Source organism: Ambystoma mexicanum, chromosome 3q, assembly GCF_040938575.1.
Source record: "Ambystoma mexicanum isolate Mex_15411 chromosome 3q, UKY_AmexF1_1, whole genome shotgun sequence".
NCBI classification, from domain to species: Eukaryota; Metazoa; Chordata; class Amphibia; order Caudata; family Ambystomatidae; genus Ambystoma; species Ambystoma mexicanum.
Genome location: NC_090926.1, coordinates 680,512,866 through 680,531,509, shown reverse-complemented (window position 1 = coordinate 680,531,509; position 18,644 = coordinate 680,512,866). Strand labels below are relative to the sequence as shown.

The window sequence follows — 18,644 nt, the reverse complement described above, 5'->3', positions numbered from 1 at the left end:
ACAAGCCTTTCCCGCTGGGAACAGTCTCGGCCTGTTTTCACCTCTTGCCTGGATGAAGGCACATCAAGACCCCCCTCGCTATTCACCCCGGAGCTGTGAGATGCATTCTCCCTTTAGAAATGCTCTATTTTCGTAACCTCCAAAGCTGCTCATGCAAACCCTGCCAGGTATGTTTGTGTGGGAGCCCTCCGGCCTATTATGAGCTTTGCCTTGAAAACAAAACTGGCAAACAGTAGCAACTGGTTGAGCACTGTTTCCATTTTGGCTGTGCAAAGGCTTCCCTCATTTGGCTCTTTTGAAGCTCACAGAGGCATGAAATCCACAACAGTCTGCTTCCCCGGCTCCCCCCTCCCTATTTCATTCTTGTACTTAAACGCAAAATGCTACAGAGAGGCAGCGCAAATGCAAGGGGCAGGAACCCCTTTCCTGAGCTTTGCAACAAGTATCTCACAGTCCATAGTGCACAATGTCAAATCCCAACTCTGCAGGTACAGGGCGAGAAGTTTGAATGGGGGTTGGGAGGGAGCCTGCTCCTGGTTGGCTGCTTCGCGAAGTCCATTTTAAAGGGTAATTATTCCCCCCTTCCGTCCTCCCACCCCACAAGCTCCATCATCACTCTGCCATTGTGAGAACTAAATAGAGGGATAAGCCCATGCTCCCCCACACGTCTGGTCCCTGCAAAAGGTAAGCATGTCTTGATTGCTATGCAAATATGGACGTATGTGCATGTGTGCAGTCGACGGCACCCTGCTTTACAGCTGAAGTGATGCAACTGCACCTTGCTTCACGAAATTCTGGCGTGTTTGGCAGAACCAATGTTGATGGTTTCTTTGGGATGTGTTTGCAAAGTATGTGCTAGGAGTCATGGCTGGCTTATTCAGTTTCTTGCGTTTGCTAGCGAGCTCATGCAAATCTCATCTATGACGTTCCCGGATTAAGATAGAGGGGCTGGGCAATCATTTGGAATTTGGTAAAAAATGACCTGTTCTAATCGGTCAATTGCAACCGAAATGTATGTTAAAATACTCTGAATTGCTTTTGTAACTGTGCTATTGTATCTTTTCGTCCAAGATGTATTTATTTCAATATCTTGCAATTAACAATTTACAGCTCAAAATGTGCAGAGAGGAAGACTCCAAGAACTCAAAGATCCCAGATCTGACTTCATTGGAAGTATTTGTCTCTGCTTTTTGGGAAAGTGCCTTCGATTTTCCCAAGAGGTATTGGGGGGTTCGGGCGTTTGCTTTACTTTCTTGCCAGAATAACATGTGAGATTCTCTATTGCAAAGGGAAAAAAATGAACAACAATTAGGACGAAAGTCTGCTACGCTTCCGGGATCAGGATGTGCAGCTAATTTGTGAAATCGATATTTTCGCACCTCCAAAACTTGTTTTTATCAGTTATTCCAAGGGCGCTGGATTCCCTGACTCAATCCTTAGTAATTAATTTGGCATTTCAGAATAGCAAGCGAGAGGGGATAATAGGGGCATTCATCTCGCTGGGCCTAATCTGAACCAAATCTTGAAGAAAGGCCTTTTAGGAAGGCAGAAAACCCCATTGGGCCGCCACTTTCAAAAGAGCTGTCACTCCACTGGAATAAATCGACCCTGATTATTTCCAAACTGGGGGTCTTGCACGCAACCTTCCATGGCCTGGCGGTACGCAACAAATCCAGCTGATTTGGGGACGGTCCAATATTTCCTGGTTCCCTCTCATTCCATCGTTGGAAAGAAATTGCGGTAAAAAAAGAATTATCAGAATGAAAGTGAACAACGTGGCACCATATGTGGGCATGAGCAAAAACACATTGTGTGGTTAATATGCACGTTCTATGGGATTTATTTTTTAAAAGAAATATTTTTAAAAAAGCTAAAAATGGTCCTGGAACTTTTCAAAAGTGAATGGATCGTCGTGTTGTACATATTACTGCCTCTGGCCAGAGGAACAGCGAGAGTGGACTCTGGTGCAACTTTCCAGCACATATAAGCAACTGGGAGAAGAGTTCTAAAATGCATAACTTCCGGGTTAGCAAGGAACTTCTGACTAGCGCGCGGGTGATTTATCGTCAGTCGTTGTTTGTTCTGCGAGCTCCCCCTGCTCAATTGAATGTTTGGTTATCTTCCTGAAACTGCAAGAAGTGGCGAGCAGCCCACTATAGATAATATGCACTCAGCGTTACGCTGGAATGAATGCATATTGAGTAGGAACTCGGAAGATACCCTCCCAGTTCAGACTACAACCATTTTAAAATGCGTCACACCAACAGACGGCAACTTCGCCCCGGCCACAAAAACACATGCTGTCAAATAAAAGTACAATAGGCGCTGCTTTATTGTAAGTAAGTGTGGCCAGACATGCCCGTTCTCAAAGCAAACTGGGTTTGTGCACCTGCCACGGGAACCGCACAAAACTGACCTGGCGACCACCCTAATCTCTGTGTAAACCGGTAAACGTGTTAAAACACAGAAAAGCAAGTGCGGAAAAAAGTCACTCCAAAATTACAGGGTAAAGAAAATGCAAGCATCAAAATGCTACCACGAAATGTGTTATATGTTTCCATCTTTTTCCGTGAAAGACAGCAGCTGTTTCCGCGAACCTCACTGGGAAACGTTTGCTGTGGATTTTTTTTACTGAAAGTTTCGTTTCATGCGCCCTTTTTTATTTTCATTATAATTGCAGCTTTTTTTACGTGAAGTTCTTTGGAGGGGGGAAAGTTCGCTCAATAGCCGAATATTTAAAGTGCCTTCCTCTTCAATGAAATACGTTTTATCTTCATCATCCTCAAACAGGGAGTTCTATGGAGGGACGGGGTGACTTTGAATAATTCGGCCGTGCATTGTAAACTGTAATCCGCACAAAAGAGCGGGCTGAGGGGCGGGCGCGAGGGTCGATTTCAATGGACGTGTCGCTGCTTTTTTTTGCAGGGAAGTTCACAGACGTCATGACACAGACTTTTTCCGGCTTCAAAGACAGTTTCGTGTGCGGGCAGAATGATGCTGTCCAAATCTCGGCTACGTCTCATTTCATGGACCGCCACGGCTAGTTTTATTTTCAGCCGAAGGAGCGTAAAACAGTGTCCTTTTTTTATGGGACAAAACTTAAAATTGCGCAGAGAACATCTCTTTTTCAGTGTGCCTCGGGGTTTATGGCCAGGCAATATTTTACACCAGTTAATCAAGGCACTACCGCAGAAGGGACGCGCTGGGAAATGTGCTCAGGGCCGTTTCCCTGCAATGTCGCCCATTTGAAAACAGAGAGGGAATCGCGGCGTGTCTGTTATGAGACAGCGCAGAACGTGTGCTATTTATATCTTTGCAAAAGCATCCGGCTTGACTGAGGCACGGTGTCCGAAAGATGCGTTCACAGTTCCCATTGAAAAAACGACAACACGAGTCTAAGGGCGCTCCAGCGTCTGGAATGGACAGACAATTGGATGCTGGTTTAGCGTTAAACTGAGATGTACCGGGATGCCTCGGAATATAAGTCACTTTAAATGGAAGGGAACTTTAAAAGTCTTCCAAAAACCTCAATGGATTTTTTAATTCGCCCCCGTAGGAAAGAAGGGGAAAACGGAGGCGCGGTGCAAAAATAGAACGTTACACGTTTCAAAGATGAATGAAGCGTGGTGCTCTTTAGGCAAAACTGTTGGGAAAAAAAACCCTCCTCCTCCCACTCCCACCCCCCAACCCCCTTCCTGCACATTGATCTTGAGCAAGGAGGACACTTAAAATATCGAAATAAAGAAAGGTGACCTGCTTAGCACATTCCTCTGTGGTATACAAACTCTAATCCTGTTTACAAATGTATGATGCAGATTAATTTAATTGGTGAAAATGCGTGCGCATGTGTGTGTTGGGGAATTAAAAGGAGGTGTTCGGCACGGGAGACTGATGCTTAAAGTACAGCTGCTGCTTAAGTAGCGCTTGGGGCGGGGGCAGAGAGACGCAGTCTGCTCAGTGAAGGAAAGGCACTGTTCTTTTCAGGTCCCAACAATAGATTCAAAGACGTGTTGATATCCTGTTGCTGACTGTCCGGCTAAGACCCAACGCGCCGGAACGGAAGGAGAATGTGGTTGGCAGAGAGAGACACGGTCTGGTGACATATAAGTAGGTGTGCCTATGTTGAAGATTGGTATCTGAAATGGCCTATTCCCACGCTAACGTTAAGGGAGAGTTAACATGATCCATTTCATCGCAATAAAACCCATGCCATTTGGCAGCCCTAACTCCGAATCCTCCCAGTTGAGGCCACCTATGAACTCATTCTTTACCTCATTGTTCACACCTGCTGCCATCTCATATATGTTCTCGTGGGGTGAGAAACAGGAGTGGGGCACTCAGAGTTCAATAACTTTTTAAGGGCCACTGAACACGACCTTCGCTGTGGTCCCTGTCTACTCAAATGCAAAAAGCCTGTGATCCACTGGCTATGCATTGTGACAACAACCTCCAGCCATGGCCCATTTCTCCCAGTGCCACTGTCCATGATTTAACAATTTGGCTTAAATACCCTGGCCGATTGGCCCAGACCGTGGATGCATATCCGGGTCCGTTCAAATTGTCTTCATGGAGGCTGGCTGCAAACAGCAGTAGGAGCAGTCCTTGCTAATTAAATGTGCTACCATAGAGAGAGGGAGGATTGTATTGACCTGAGATCACTATGCAGTCAACAAATTGAAAGTGTGGACATAATTATCATGTTATATCCTTACGGATTTTGAAGGAAAACCAGAGTGAAGTTCCAGGTTGAAGTAGCCCTGGTATCAAGACTGTGGCCAATGTCTGTTTGACTACATGTCAAGAACATTATTGAAGGACTGTGCTTATTTGCATTGGTGTAGAATGTCTAGTATTAATTAGGTAGGACAGAAACATTGTGTAATGTCATTAATGTGTTGAGAAGATATAAATGTGTTATGATCCCTGAAGAATGTCAAGTATTAATTAGGTAGGAAAGAAACATGTTGGGTTGAGATGTGAGCTTGATCACGTTTATTAAAATTGATACTTTATACTCAAGTGTACCTCTCACTTTGGTTTAGATCAAGACGGAGTAATTTATTAGTTGAATCTTCTATTTTTAGATGGTAGTATCTCCTTCCCTTATATACGCAGTTTAGAAGTTTGGATACTTCGTTAGTGCAGATTTATACTTGTGCATATCTGTTGTTTTATTAAATTGTGATGGTGCATGTATATCATTTTGTATTGTAATAACAATCTTTGTTGTACGTTGAAGGTGGTGTGAGTCAGCACTATAGGATGACTTCTTGCCTTTTTGTTTATATTACATTAACTACTCTAGAAGCAGGCATCGTCACTACACCTGGTTTATGTGGGGTTAACTGATCTAACCAATAAGACACTGGCCATGGCCCATTGCCTCCTGTTTAGCCCCTCCTCCCCAGAGTTTCATTCTTCAGTAGTTTTCCCTGACAATTCCCCACAGAAACACAACCACAATCGTCATAATGTCACAGTGTGTTGCCATCGGAATCAATCCCACGGTAGGTAGTGTTTTCCTATTACTGCAGTTACGAGAAAATGCTTGAACATTGGAAACTCTTACCAATTCCCTCTGCCACTCTCCATGTGCAAACCTCCTCTGTGTTTGGTTCCCCACTGCTCCTCACTGTGTAAATACCACTTGACCTTTTGCTGCTATCCCCTTCATCCGCTTGTTTCCATACACATTTTATTTCCAATTGCATCTTGTGACATTTCTCCATGGTAAAAATGAAAATTATCTGACTGAAAATATGCTCTCCAGTCTTCCCCAGAGTGTTCGTCTAATCCAGGGGACTGCAACCTTTGGCTCTCAATATGTTTCAGACTACAACTCCCATCAGCCTTAACCCCCATAGTTAATGAAGAAGTATCATGGGAGTCCTAGTCCAAAACATCTGGAGAGCCACAGGTTGCAGACACCTGACCTAATCATTTGGTCGTCCTTCAGACTCCCCACCCTAACTCAATGTAAAACCACAAATTCCCCTCCTGCAAACATATTTTGAGCCCTTTTATTTTTTGGTTTCCCATGGAATTACCAAGAGAATTGATCGCAACAAGCAAATACAAAAAAAAGACAAGATTTACATTTCTGAAAGTATCCTATTTCCTGAAAAACCTCAGTGCTGCAAAGCACTATGGAAGATATAAAACATGTTTTTTTTACATATATGTGTGGAAAACAAAATATCAAAATTACACTGTTGACAATTTAAATCATTGAACACATATACATAGCAAAAAACACCACTTAAAAATGCATAAATTACAATTATCTGATATTTATAATACAAAGGTGTGTTGCCAACAAATAAACACAATACTAATTTTACTATATCATTCAGTTATGATGAAAAAATATTTTAGTTGGTTTGTGATATCTATAGAAGTTATTTTTATGATACTTCTAGAGAATGATAACTTGATTCTGAGCTGGTCTGATAATTAAAAGAAATGCAGATATTTCATATTCACCAAATGTGACATAGATTGTTAAGCATTTTTTAGTTGAAAGTAACATACAATACATTTAATATAATTAATAGTACATAATAACATACTGCAACGATTTCTGTCTATAGAATATTATTACTTGTCTAATAATTGATGACCCCACCAGAAACAATCCCACCCCACAATCCGGGAAGGAGAAGCAGGATGCTTTCAATAAGAATATTCTGTTTTATCTTTAAATAATAAATCAATATATGAAAGGTGGTCCCCTAATATTATATGCCAGATGAATACATGCAGATTGTCTCCAGAAAAGGAGATACGGCATGCCGCCTGTTGTCTCACATATGTTTGCAGTCAAAATACAATGTGGACATTATTTTGCAAATCACATCAACAGCATACATATGAGATTTTAATATCTCACAGTGTAAACACAAATGTATATTGCGTGTTTGAATCAAAAAGGTAAAGCAATTCTCTGACTGAAGTTTCAAACAATCCAACTCACTTGATTTTCTCTGAAACCACTGCCAACTATTGTCAACAGAGAAAAATATAAGTTTTGAGGGACTGAAATGGTTACAATTATTTTAAAGGATTGGGTTCAGATATTCTGTTCCTTTTCGGAATGTGGGGACAGCAGTACCTTACTTTCTCACTATTTTCAAATAATCATGTTCACCCTCACAACACCCCAGTTCAATGTATTCATTAATGAATAGATTTCATTGACATTATTGACTATGTCAGACACCAATCACAAATGCTTGTCATTCCACATTTCAATATGGGGTGTATAACACCCCAAAGATTTCAATAAATCAAATGTGAGTGGGCACCTCTGTATGTAAACAATGTTACTGAACTTTCAAAAAATAGTAAGGTAATGTGAATTGGGTGCAAACTCTCGAATAGTGCCTCCAAACAAGGCTACAGTGACAATCATAAGAAAAGAACCAAGGCTAAGTAGCCTGTGGTGCAGGTTACACACCCTACAAATAGTAAATTAGTTAAACACTTCTATGACATCCGTTTAATAAATTATATTAGCAGATGCCAAAAGGCTAATGCATTTCAGACAAAATGGTCCTTCATCAGTGCAAGATCTTGAATACATGCATAACATACAAGTTATAATGGAAATAAACCAACGGCACAGCATTTTAATCAAACATCATAATCATAATAATCATAAATTGTGCGGTTATCACAAGATTTACGATTATGATCTTTCATTCAAATTTGATTCAAATTTGTCATCATTGTTCTATTTCCATCACAACTTGTTGGTTATGCATGTGTTCAGAATCTAGCCCCGATGAAGGAACATTTGGTCCAAAATGCATTGGCTTTTTGGCTTCTGATAACATAATGTATTAAACTGATCACCCTTTGTTTCAGATATATGAATTGTGCAATATCTCATGACTGCTATTTTCAGGGTGTGCAACCCTCACCGCAGGCTTTTTACCATTGGTCCTTTCCTCTATGATTAACACCCCAAAGATCCCAAATTGTTGGAGGAAAGCCCTATTATGGTGAAGTTATCTAGGGTTTAAATTTTAATTATCAATCAAAAAGAATTTATATATATATTCCACCTTTCCAGATTTAGTTTGTATACAGGGTTTCGGTTTCCCAAATTACTTCTTACTGCTATCGGGAACTTAATTATTTCTTGTGCTATTTGTGTGAATACTCATTGCATCACTTTAGTTTGTCTTTCAAACCCCCAGGGCAGCTAGGAATATCAACCGGCTTCAGGCAGCACTACTAGGCAAGCACTCCCTTTCAGTCTGTCCACCTTCTCCCAACATCCATCTCAAGTAACCTTCTCTTAAGGAGTTGTCCATCAGATACTTCCAGTTGGAATCCCAGTTCTGCTTTTCTCCTGCTGGACTGGCTCTCTTACAATTCGGATTTCCCAAAACTACCTTCTTTTTCTATGTGTTTGACTTTAAATACCCATCAAACTCAACCCAGGCAGCACTATTTGATGCAGCATTTTTGGATGTTATAGGGTCACTTCACTGTCTTGTCCTGGGCCGCCGGTTGACCCTCCCATTGCAGTCATTGGACCATTGCATTTCATTTTCTTTGTGATAAGTGGGTGCTTTGACTATGAGTTGGCCCTCGCCTCAGTAATGTAGAATGTAGAATAAGAATATTGGGAATCCAAAGATGTCCTTTATGTCCCTCTCACTGCATGCACAACAGGTATTAAAATATTCAAATTCATGCATAATTCATGCAATTTAATATACTCGTTTTATGTGCATGCCATTTTTGTTTTCCCACTCAATCTAAATCTTCCTTTTTCAAATCGAACAAATTGGTCTGAAGTTATAGTTTAAAATGCAGTTCTTATTGTCAAATAAAATGCATCTATTTTGTTGCAACTTTCAGAGCTGACATTCTGTCTGAATATCATTTCTGAAAGCTCAAACACTTTTATCAGCATAACCATCTGCTTAGATAACATTCTGTTAAATAAAAGTATATTTGTAATAGACTGCTTTAATGAAACAGATCCATTCTCCATAGGCCAGTATTGTATATAATGTAATTCAACCATATAACAATATAATTAGCAAAACAAAAATAAGACCATGACTTTAGTGTATTGGAGACAAAACACCTCACATTTAGATGTATTTCTCCTTGATTTGGGAACAATGACTCTGATCAAAGTGATGGATAATGGATCTGTGCATTTCAGGTTCACAAAAGATCTGACACTTTCACAAACATACAGTGTGAGTTAATCAAATGTCACAGCTTAGGTTTGCAAGATTTTATAGCTACAGGAGATATTTTCTGTCTCATATAAAAGAAATTACCTATTTACAACGTTTTTATTCAGACTATTTATTTACCACTGAAATAATGGATAGTTCTATTAGCAGATATTATGTTCATGTTGTGATAAATGTTCTATGGTAGTATTTTGCCGAACATTAACATTCAAGTTGCACAATTCACCATATTTCCCATAGAACACAGTAGCACACATGCAGACATTCTTTTGTCTGTTTCACATTAATGGTATTTCAGTGTGAAATCATTCTGAATTTGCATTATTTATTGGCTAGCATGTAATCAAATAACACATGACAATGATTTGTAAACAATACTATAATTCTATATCAATTGTATGTCAGGACAAGTCAACATTTTTAGAGTTACCATCAGAAAAGGACTTCTGTTTCAAAATATGTTATTATCTTGAAGAGATAAATGTGACTAAGCGAATGTATGCAAAGTAAATGCAGAAGATGTAAAGACATGCATCTAACATTGTCAACCCTTATTTGCTGGTCCTGCATGATCTTTCAACATCATTTGAAACCATAGTTTAAAGGACAATTAATACTGAGCATTTAAGCGTTGGCTTTCAACATTCCTTCCTGAATTGGTTCACATCACTCCTGATCAATAAAGACCAGCTCATTCAGATGGGCACCAGCAGATCACAAAGATGACCATTCCCATATTGAGCCCCCAATGATCCAATCTCTGACCTCCTTCCTCAATCTCTACATGGAGCCACTTGGAGAACTTCTTGCCAGCCAGGATATGAAGATCCCTCAATGTTATGAGGACACCCAACTTTATTTGAATACCACATCAGTCACTGATGAACACACGCAGAATGCTCCCCCCTCATCCATGATTGAATGACTGCAGTATACTTGAAATGTAAACCAATAAAAATACAATAGCAGTAGCATGAAACAAACAGAAGTGGAGACCTAGCACAAGAACATTGAACTCAATGGCTTCACCTCTACCTCAACAACCATTTGAAACCACTTGGATTGTACATTGATTGTGACATCTTCCAGTCTCACAGCAACATGAAGAATAACACCATGTGATACCAACTCTCCATCATTTGGTAACTCATTCTCTTCTTTCATTACCATCCCCAAAGGACTAGTCATCTCTCACGTTGACAATGGCAATCCCTACATTGCTGTTGTACCTGACACCAACCATCCTGCATGCAGCAGGTCATCTCATCAAATTACTGATGAAGTATAGCCAATGCACGACAACACTAAATAACCCAAGCTGGTTGCCCCTTGTGGCCGGCATCACTGTTAAGGCATTTATCACAATGCAAATTTAGAGTCTCTGGAGGCCGATGCAACACCAGAAGCCTAGACATTCAATGAGTACAAACTGACAACTGCAAACATATAGGACCAGGAAGCAAGCATTTTCCAACTATGCCCAATACTATACAGAAATTTTCTGCTTGGCATCTGATATTCCCCCTCTCTTCAGCAACTCAGAAAATGGCAAAAGAAGTAGAGCTATAATCTGAGTAACCGCTTTACCCCTGACTCTATCCACCTTTCTCTCCCTAACCTGTATTTCTTTTTGTAGTCCCTCTGTTCACTTCTTTCTAACTACACCCTCCATACTGTATCCTTCCAATTGTATCCATATTATTATTTTTTATTTTTTTATTTTATTGAAAATTGTTTCAGGTGATAGTCTTTTTCAATTCATCATTGCAAGTCTACAGTTTAAAACAGACTTAAATAAATAAATAACAACTACAGTTCATGAGACACGGTTGAGAGCATTAATAAACCAATGGCAATGTGATTTAGATTGCAACCATTGCACTAAAGTCATCTGAAGTTTGTTAGAGAATGGAGCGTATGGGTTGTTGAGCTGTTGCCGCAAGCTTTACGTACACTACAAATATATGTATGGCTAGTTTGAGTGCAGCAATGGCCAATAGCCCAGCAGGTGGAGTCCTTCCTATTTAGGTTTGCACTATATAAACCAAAAGCATATTTGCATTCAGACCATTCCTAGAGCTGGAATTTTGTGTGAAATGCTGAGAAGGGAACTATACATTTGTAATTGTCTTTGCATTTACCTGTGCCTTCACTGCCAATGGACCAGAAAATACTGTGTTTTCGTCTTTGCTACAGATGAGACCTAATTACCAGAGCAAGGCAGGCCGCTCCCTCCCTCGTGCTCCTTTTCAGAATCAGGGAAAGGACTTGGTCTGTCATTTTATCCTGTTTGTTTGGCTACTGGACACGCAAACATTTTCCCAGACTTAGTTGTTTTAATAACCCTTTCCTCTGCATTTATTTTGGTCGTTTGATTGTTTGACAGAAATAGCAATTGGGCATCTTCTTTGCCACATCGGCTATTTTTGGGATTGTATTTGATGATTGTCCCTTTTTGGTATATTTCTGTGCATATTTCTCCATGTTTCCCTTTGTGGTTTTTTTTACTTACATTCTTTCTATGTTTAACAAAATTGCTTTTTGATGGATTGTTCCTAAATGTAACGACACACATCTCCATCAAAGTAAGCTTATAGTTCAGCCCAAAGTACTTAAGGGTGAGCTAATCATACTTTTTTGAAGTTTGTGGTCCTCCTTAGGGAGAAGCCCTGACCAGATTATTGTACAAGGTTTCCATTGCATGTATCAAAGTCCTTGGCCACTCTTCCGTCTCTCTCTGTCAGGTAACCTCCTGACAATGTATCTGTCTTTGTGCCTGGCTTTATGTTTCTTTGACCATCTGTGTGCACTTGTTTGTGTTCCTCCATATATGTGTGTGTATGTAACCTAGTTTGCTGAAGGACTATTGAAACTGGGTTCATATGTACAGTTAGGTGGCCTTGTTATAAAATGGGAACCATATGTGCTTATCTGTGGCTTAGTAGAAAGTGGTAATATACATACAATGTTTTGACATTGTGGGGCCTGTGAGAATATGTCCATTACCATTGAGGACAATTGGCTTATACCTGATGTAGGTTTGTGGCAACTGGTGATATATGTTGAAGGACTTCATGCAGAGAGAGCAGTAATGTACTTACTATACTTAGCTCGCTGAGGTTCAGGGTAACACATTGTCCAGGATGGTCTTGTCAGAAAGTTGCACATAATCCACTTAAAACGTGATTGATCGACCCACACCCAGTAGACATAAGAAAGAGAAGAGGGTCACCCGGGGACACTGACTCCATTCTACCTTCTGACTCTGGTTCAGCGGGGTGGACAAGAACTTTCAATTGACTTTTTATGCCTTGGCCCTTCTCTTGTGTTAAAGGAATAATAGACATATTGCACAGTTTTCTGTGATATAGGAAACTACCATTAAACACATCCCTTTTACCACTAATGTCTCCATCATTTAGTTGTGGAAAAAAAATCCCTTCACCCTTGAGAAGTCGCATTTGACTCCTGCCCACCTTTTACCAATGACACTGGCCCATTTCACTTTGAAAGGCATTATTTTGCCAGATTATACTTAAGATTTGATTTCTGGTGGTATGCTCCCTGAAATCCCCCTTACATTGCCTTTAAATAATATCAATATCTGTCCAAAGTTAGTGCCCCAAAGTACTATAATTGTCAACAATTTCCCAAGAAAGGATACTTCTGAAACAGTGTCTTGACAAAACATTTGACTACCAAATGTACGACACATTATCTTTATTGCCTCAGCCTGTTTTTGTATCATTCCTACCATACAGCCCTCATATGGTATTGTCCACTTCAAAAGTTACTAGTATTTTGTGACATCTAAAAAGGCCAGAGGTCGGTTTGTCTGATGCAGTAGCTTCGCCTGTTGTCACCACTAGAGGGAGCTGTTGCCTTAGGATAAATGGAGACAGCGCCAATTCGCATAGCTCGGCCTGTTGTCACCACTAGAGGGTGCTGTAGGCTTAATATTGATAGTTATCCTATAGTGTCAATGAAAGCCTGCACTTTGGCCCCTGTACACAGGCCTGTACACTAGTCTGTAATTTGGTCATATGCAGTGAACCTTATAATAATAGCCAAGTAAGTTAGATGCCGTCTACCTCACCGGTTCAAATGCGCTTGAGAACTATTCAAATGCGCTTGAGAACTATTTAGACATTCATCCTTCCAAAGATGATCACATGTTGGACAGAGGAGTTTCAGTTTTTGGATGTGAGCTGCAGAATTTATATGTATATGAAAACAACATTGTGCAGAAGGTCTTTTGTTACTCCAGTGGTGTACTGGTTTATCTATAAAGCGCTCCTGTCAAATATATGTCATAAACTAATTTAAGGGGCGAGGGGTTGTCTGTAAAGTGTTCAGATACCCGCATCAGCTGTGTGGTTCACACATTCACAAACTGTTAACAGCTTAGCGTGCTGCGATTAGAAATGAATGCACTCACAATCTGAACAAAATGGTTGTTGCTTTTAAAAATACATTTCAGGAATGGGTGTTATAATAATTACAGCTGTGGAAAATAGAGTGCCATAAGAATGGGAGGTTTGATACAGATGGCAGAAATATTCATTATGATTTTGTGTCTGATTGTATACTGTATTTCTATAAAATGTGCTGTTGTCGGCTTTTACCTTCTGAGGCAAGGAGGTTTGGGGTCAAAACACATACCTTCAGGACCGGTTTCTTGCAATATTGTGAGTATTTCATGGGGAATGGCGATTTTGGGAACCTGGGCGATTTGCCAACAACCAGTGGCTGTAAAAGTTCACTATGTAGGGGGCGGAGTGAGCCACAGGTGAGGCCTCTGGAGGCCGGACCCTGTGTGGACAGCTGCAGAGTTGCAGACAGGCCAGAGTGCTTCTGAAGACTTTGAGATGGGAAATAAAGGCTAGGGGTTCCCATGATGAGGCACCTTGGACAAATGATACCTAATTTAGGAGCAGCGGACCATCGTCCTTGACCAGCCTCTTGACATGCATTATCTCAGGTACATCCATTTTTCTCTCTTTGCCTCACTTCCCTTTCCATGGAATTTAGGAGATCTTCAAGACAAGGTGGTAGAAGACATTTCAGCAGTGGCTGAAGTGAATTCAGCAAATGTTTCAGAGCTTGTAGGTTCTCTTAAATCACATGGCTACATGAACATGCTACACTAGCAAGATGCTGTTCCCACTCCAACCCGGAGGATCCCATAGGGGTGGCACAAGGAGGAGTCATTCCTATGGATCATGTCAGAACAGGAATGGAGACTCATATTTTGGATCATTTTACAGGGTAGACATTATCGCTCCTTATCCTTTCTTTATTTCTCTGTCCCAACAAGAGGTATGCCTGTTGTAGCAACCCCGACCTTGTGCACTGCGCTGGACACAGCACACACGAGATAGTGAAACATCTCTGCAAATGGCAGGTATAATGCTTTGGAATGGAATTCCCAGGGCCCCAGAGAAGACACTGAAGTGGGAGTATGCCACCCCCTTTCTTTTTAATTGTGAGTAAAAAGGATTTTTAGTTTAGTAAAATATACTTTAACCTAAAAACGAATACCTTGTTGCAATCCATATATTTTATCACCTAGTATCTGTTAATTAAAATGTGCATTTGTTCATCTCCAGATAAAACAATCATAATATTACAGTTCCTTGCTGTGGTACAACAATTCCTGACATGCCCGTGGAGCTGTATGCCTGGGGATACAGGGCAGTCTTCTCTGAGTCTATTGTTTCCTATATTTTGTTGAGAGTATTTTTACTTGTGTATTTTTTGGGAGTGTACGGAAAATATTTGCTACTCGTCTGTGGGGCTAGGCTTTCCCAAGTTTAAAAAGAGCTGTCTGTTTTTAAAAGGCATTTCAATATTCTGCTACTATAGCGGGCTGATTCATATGTCTATGCTGATGTTTCACTCTTATTCAGGTTTGTTTATTAATTTTTTCTCTGATTGTCATCAATAATGTTCATCTGTCAGTATTTTTGTTTGCTTGTACATTTTTCTGTTTAGCGCCTTGAAGCATATTGTCCATTGACATTGTTTGCACTTTACACATGACAAAAAAAACTAAATTAATTGGCTAGATTAGTTATATGGTACACGTCAAGAGGACATATAGCTTCAAAGTGCTTCAGGTCAACCACATCTATTAGGGAACATTAAAAAACAAGCAGGTTAAACATATTGGTACATATCACACTAATAAACATTACGTTCAATGATTAAGGATGGCAGATATAAATGATTGTACGCCACTGGCGGTAGCCTAACAGTGGGGTTTAGTACAAACAGGGCAATGTCATTACTGAAGGCAAGTTAGATCGTACGGCTGGCCCGCAGTCTTACGTCATGCGCGGTCGAGTAACAATGCGAATGGTGTCAGATGGGGTGGGGCCAGAAGAATGACAAGACAAACGTGTAATGCCCATGGGGCAAGAGGAGAATCAGGTGGAAAGGCCTGCTCATTTAGCCCATTTGAAAGGATCAATGAGTGGCAGCTCCCCCACTCTCAGTCCGGATTTAGAAACTTCTGATCAATGCAATCCATCAACGTGTCCTTCTTCATACTCCGCCTATGTGGTCCTCAGCCTACAGGCATGCATTGGTATTGCAACACCCCCAATAGTGCACAGAAGGGCTTGGTGGGTTTGAGGTTTTAGATCCCATGGAATTGATACCAGAATCTCTGGAAAATATATATTTTTGCAGGTCAAGTCCTAGTGTCAGAGGTGAGGGAGATCCCGTATTCTTTGCCTTTGTGATGGATTTGCCAAAATTGAATTACTAATTTGAAGGATTGTGAGTTTGTTTGCCGAGAATTTGATGATGTCTTGAATAAAATAAATTTAGATCGCATTGTGCCATTAAATGGTCAATTAGCAGTTTTATGGAATTTAATGAAGAAAAATCAGATGATGGAATTGGAATGGAAATCAAGAACATTTAAGCAACAAATGATCATGCAAACAATATCAAAGGTCTGTTGGCGAGAATAAAACCAAATACTAAGCAATTTTCAAACAGATGAGTTGATGGGACACGCTAGAAATGTGGCCTGAATATCCTTCTGACCATGTTTGTAAAAAAGAAGATCCTCTTGAAACTTCGAAACATTTATTTACTAACTGTACTACCCTTAAAGAACTTAGAAGAAATATTTTTAAACGTTTTCTACCTGATGAAAATGTTTTGATGACTGATTAATTTTGGGCTGGATTGTTAGCTGGATGCCAGGCGGCGCTAATAATTGCTATTACTTGTTTTCAAGAGGCATTGATTTTTATGAGTATGGAATCTACGCATTGATATCCCCTACCTAAAATGATAAATGTTGATTTTACTATTTGTTTTACGATACAGTCTACAGGTTGTTGTAAACCATTCACACAAATAAAAATACATTACAAAAATGTATTTCACAGTACGTTGGCAGCATTCAATTTCCAGATTTCATTATTTGTCAATATGTATTGCACTGAGTATCTGGCAGTATTAATTATCCTTAGTATTTGCAGTATTCATTGATCCGGTATTTTGCAGTCTGCACTGAATAGAAACTTAAGCTCTCTTCCCCATGGAAGGACAAGGAGTCTTCAACAACTTTCTGGATGTTGTGTAAACCACCTGCAACATCCTGATTTGCTCCCAGAAAGTCATGTGATAACATTATGACAGGAAGTGGAATTCAGGATTTCAAGCTGCCTACACCCTGAAAGGACAAGGCACACTCAAAAGATTCTTGTAAATTGCAGAAGCCAAATCCGACATGCTGATTGGCTCCCAGGGGAGCACGTGACCATATCTCGACAGTAAGTGGATATACAGTTTGTAGGTATTTTATAGCAGGTTCTGTCATTCCCATCAACCCTGACCACCACCAGAGGGCCCTGCACCAAAAGAAGGCGGCAACAGATTCCCAGCCCTTTTGGAAATCATCTTGGACATTATCATTGGTTCCCAGTGGGTCATGGGACATACCTCCTCCCTCATCCTTTAGTTCCGCTAAGCCAACCAGACCAGATATCTGCAGTCAAGGGCCTGAGCAACCAATAGCAACTATAATGGGGTACATCCTATGTGGGCCTGAAGGGGCCTAGACCTAGGGCTTGTGCCCAACACTGGACATCAAAAGCAAGTGGTGTTCTCCAATGGAGGGAGGATAAAGAAAGAGGCCACATTCTCAGAACAGGGTTGTTTTTTTTCTTCTATAGTTGATTAACCCATACTAGGCTTAGCTTTAATTTTCACCTAAATCTTCATTTAAACATATAAAATTAACCAGTTTATAGGTGGATTTTTTAACATTACCAATCCTCTGACATTCTTAAAGAATCAAACCCTTAAACAAGAACATACTTTAAAAACAGGCAATTTTGCCTTTCATTCATGAAAAAGCACAATAAACTGATCTCTTTAAATCTGATTTTCCTCTGCAGCAAAAACACATTTTAGTCAGCATTAGTTGAGGTAGCTGCTCTAGAAGCTCAAGGGTAGAAGACCCTTGAGTGCTGGAATTGTTTGCAGCCTGGATACATGTATTGTGCCTTTGTTCAGGGTTTCTCTCTGCACAGCTTATTCTGATATGTGTTGCAAAGTTTAGCCACATTTTTCCTGTGGAAAATGAAAACAAGGGTTCGTGGGTTGCTTTTATAAAGATACTGTTGCCAGGAGCTGTCATTCCAATGAGTCCTGGTTCTTCTGAGCCACACTGGATGGTCCTGGGCATTGCAAGTCCCTTTTAATCTCAATGATTCAGTAAAATTAATGGATCTGGTGCCAAAAACAGCACTTTTTAAGGTTGAAAAGCTAACATTTTAAAAGGCATTTTCGGTTTTCAGCACAATGATGCTGTTTCTTTCCTTGGCTCTGTGTTGAATGTGGCAGAGCCCACTGGCATGCGCCTGCAGTGAGAACTCTGTTTTCACCCCCCTCTGACTGTGTGTGGCAGGGTGTGCATCCTTTTTTTATGGTCGTGGCCCAAATGCTGTTTTGAAGATTTTGGCGCATAGGAGTGAGCAAAGTCATTGTGGGCTGTTTTCTTCACTATTTCAGTACAGTGATGTAGTGGGGCACATTGGAATGGGTCAAAATATCCCACAGAAGCCCCCCTCAACTTCAGTTTGACTTCCAGTCGTGGGGAAGTTGGGCGAGTGGGATTTTTCTTTCTTTTTGTGAAAATTCAGGTTTCTTCAGGTGTAGGTTCTTCTTCCATCAGCGAATGATGCAACACGCTCTCCTCACTGTTTCTGGTTGGAATAGGAACGATACCCCTGTCTTCTCTCAGGCTTCTTTTCCTGTGTGGAGCGACACTCTGGATTTCATTGGGTTTTTCCTCCCGGGTCCCCGAGGAGGTCCTCCTTAGTTGTTAGGTATTCTCGGTGCAATCTATAAAATAGAACACAATCCATGCATGCATTCAGTGACAATTTGAAATATTCC

General features: G+C 40.5%; 1 protein-coding gene across 1 annotated transcript in view; it reads left to right on the top strand.

Annotated features, from left to right (window-relative positions):
* The first annotated feature begins 477 nt into the window (after window positions 1-477).
* Window positions 478-18,644, top strand: part of NTN1 (netrin 1) — a 632,822-nt gene continuing 614,655 nt past the window's right edge. Inside the window, exon 1 of the mRNA XM_069654579.1 lies at window positions 478-684. The gene's annotated coding sequence lies outside the window, so the exon portion shown is untranslated. The remainder of the gene's footprint in view (window positions 685-18,644) is intronic.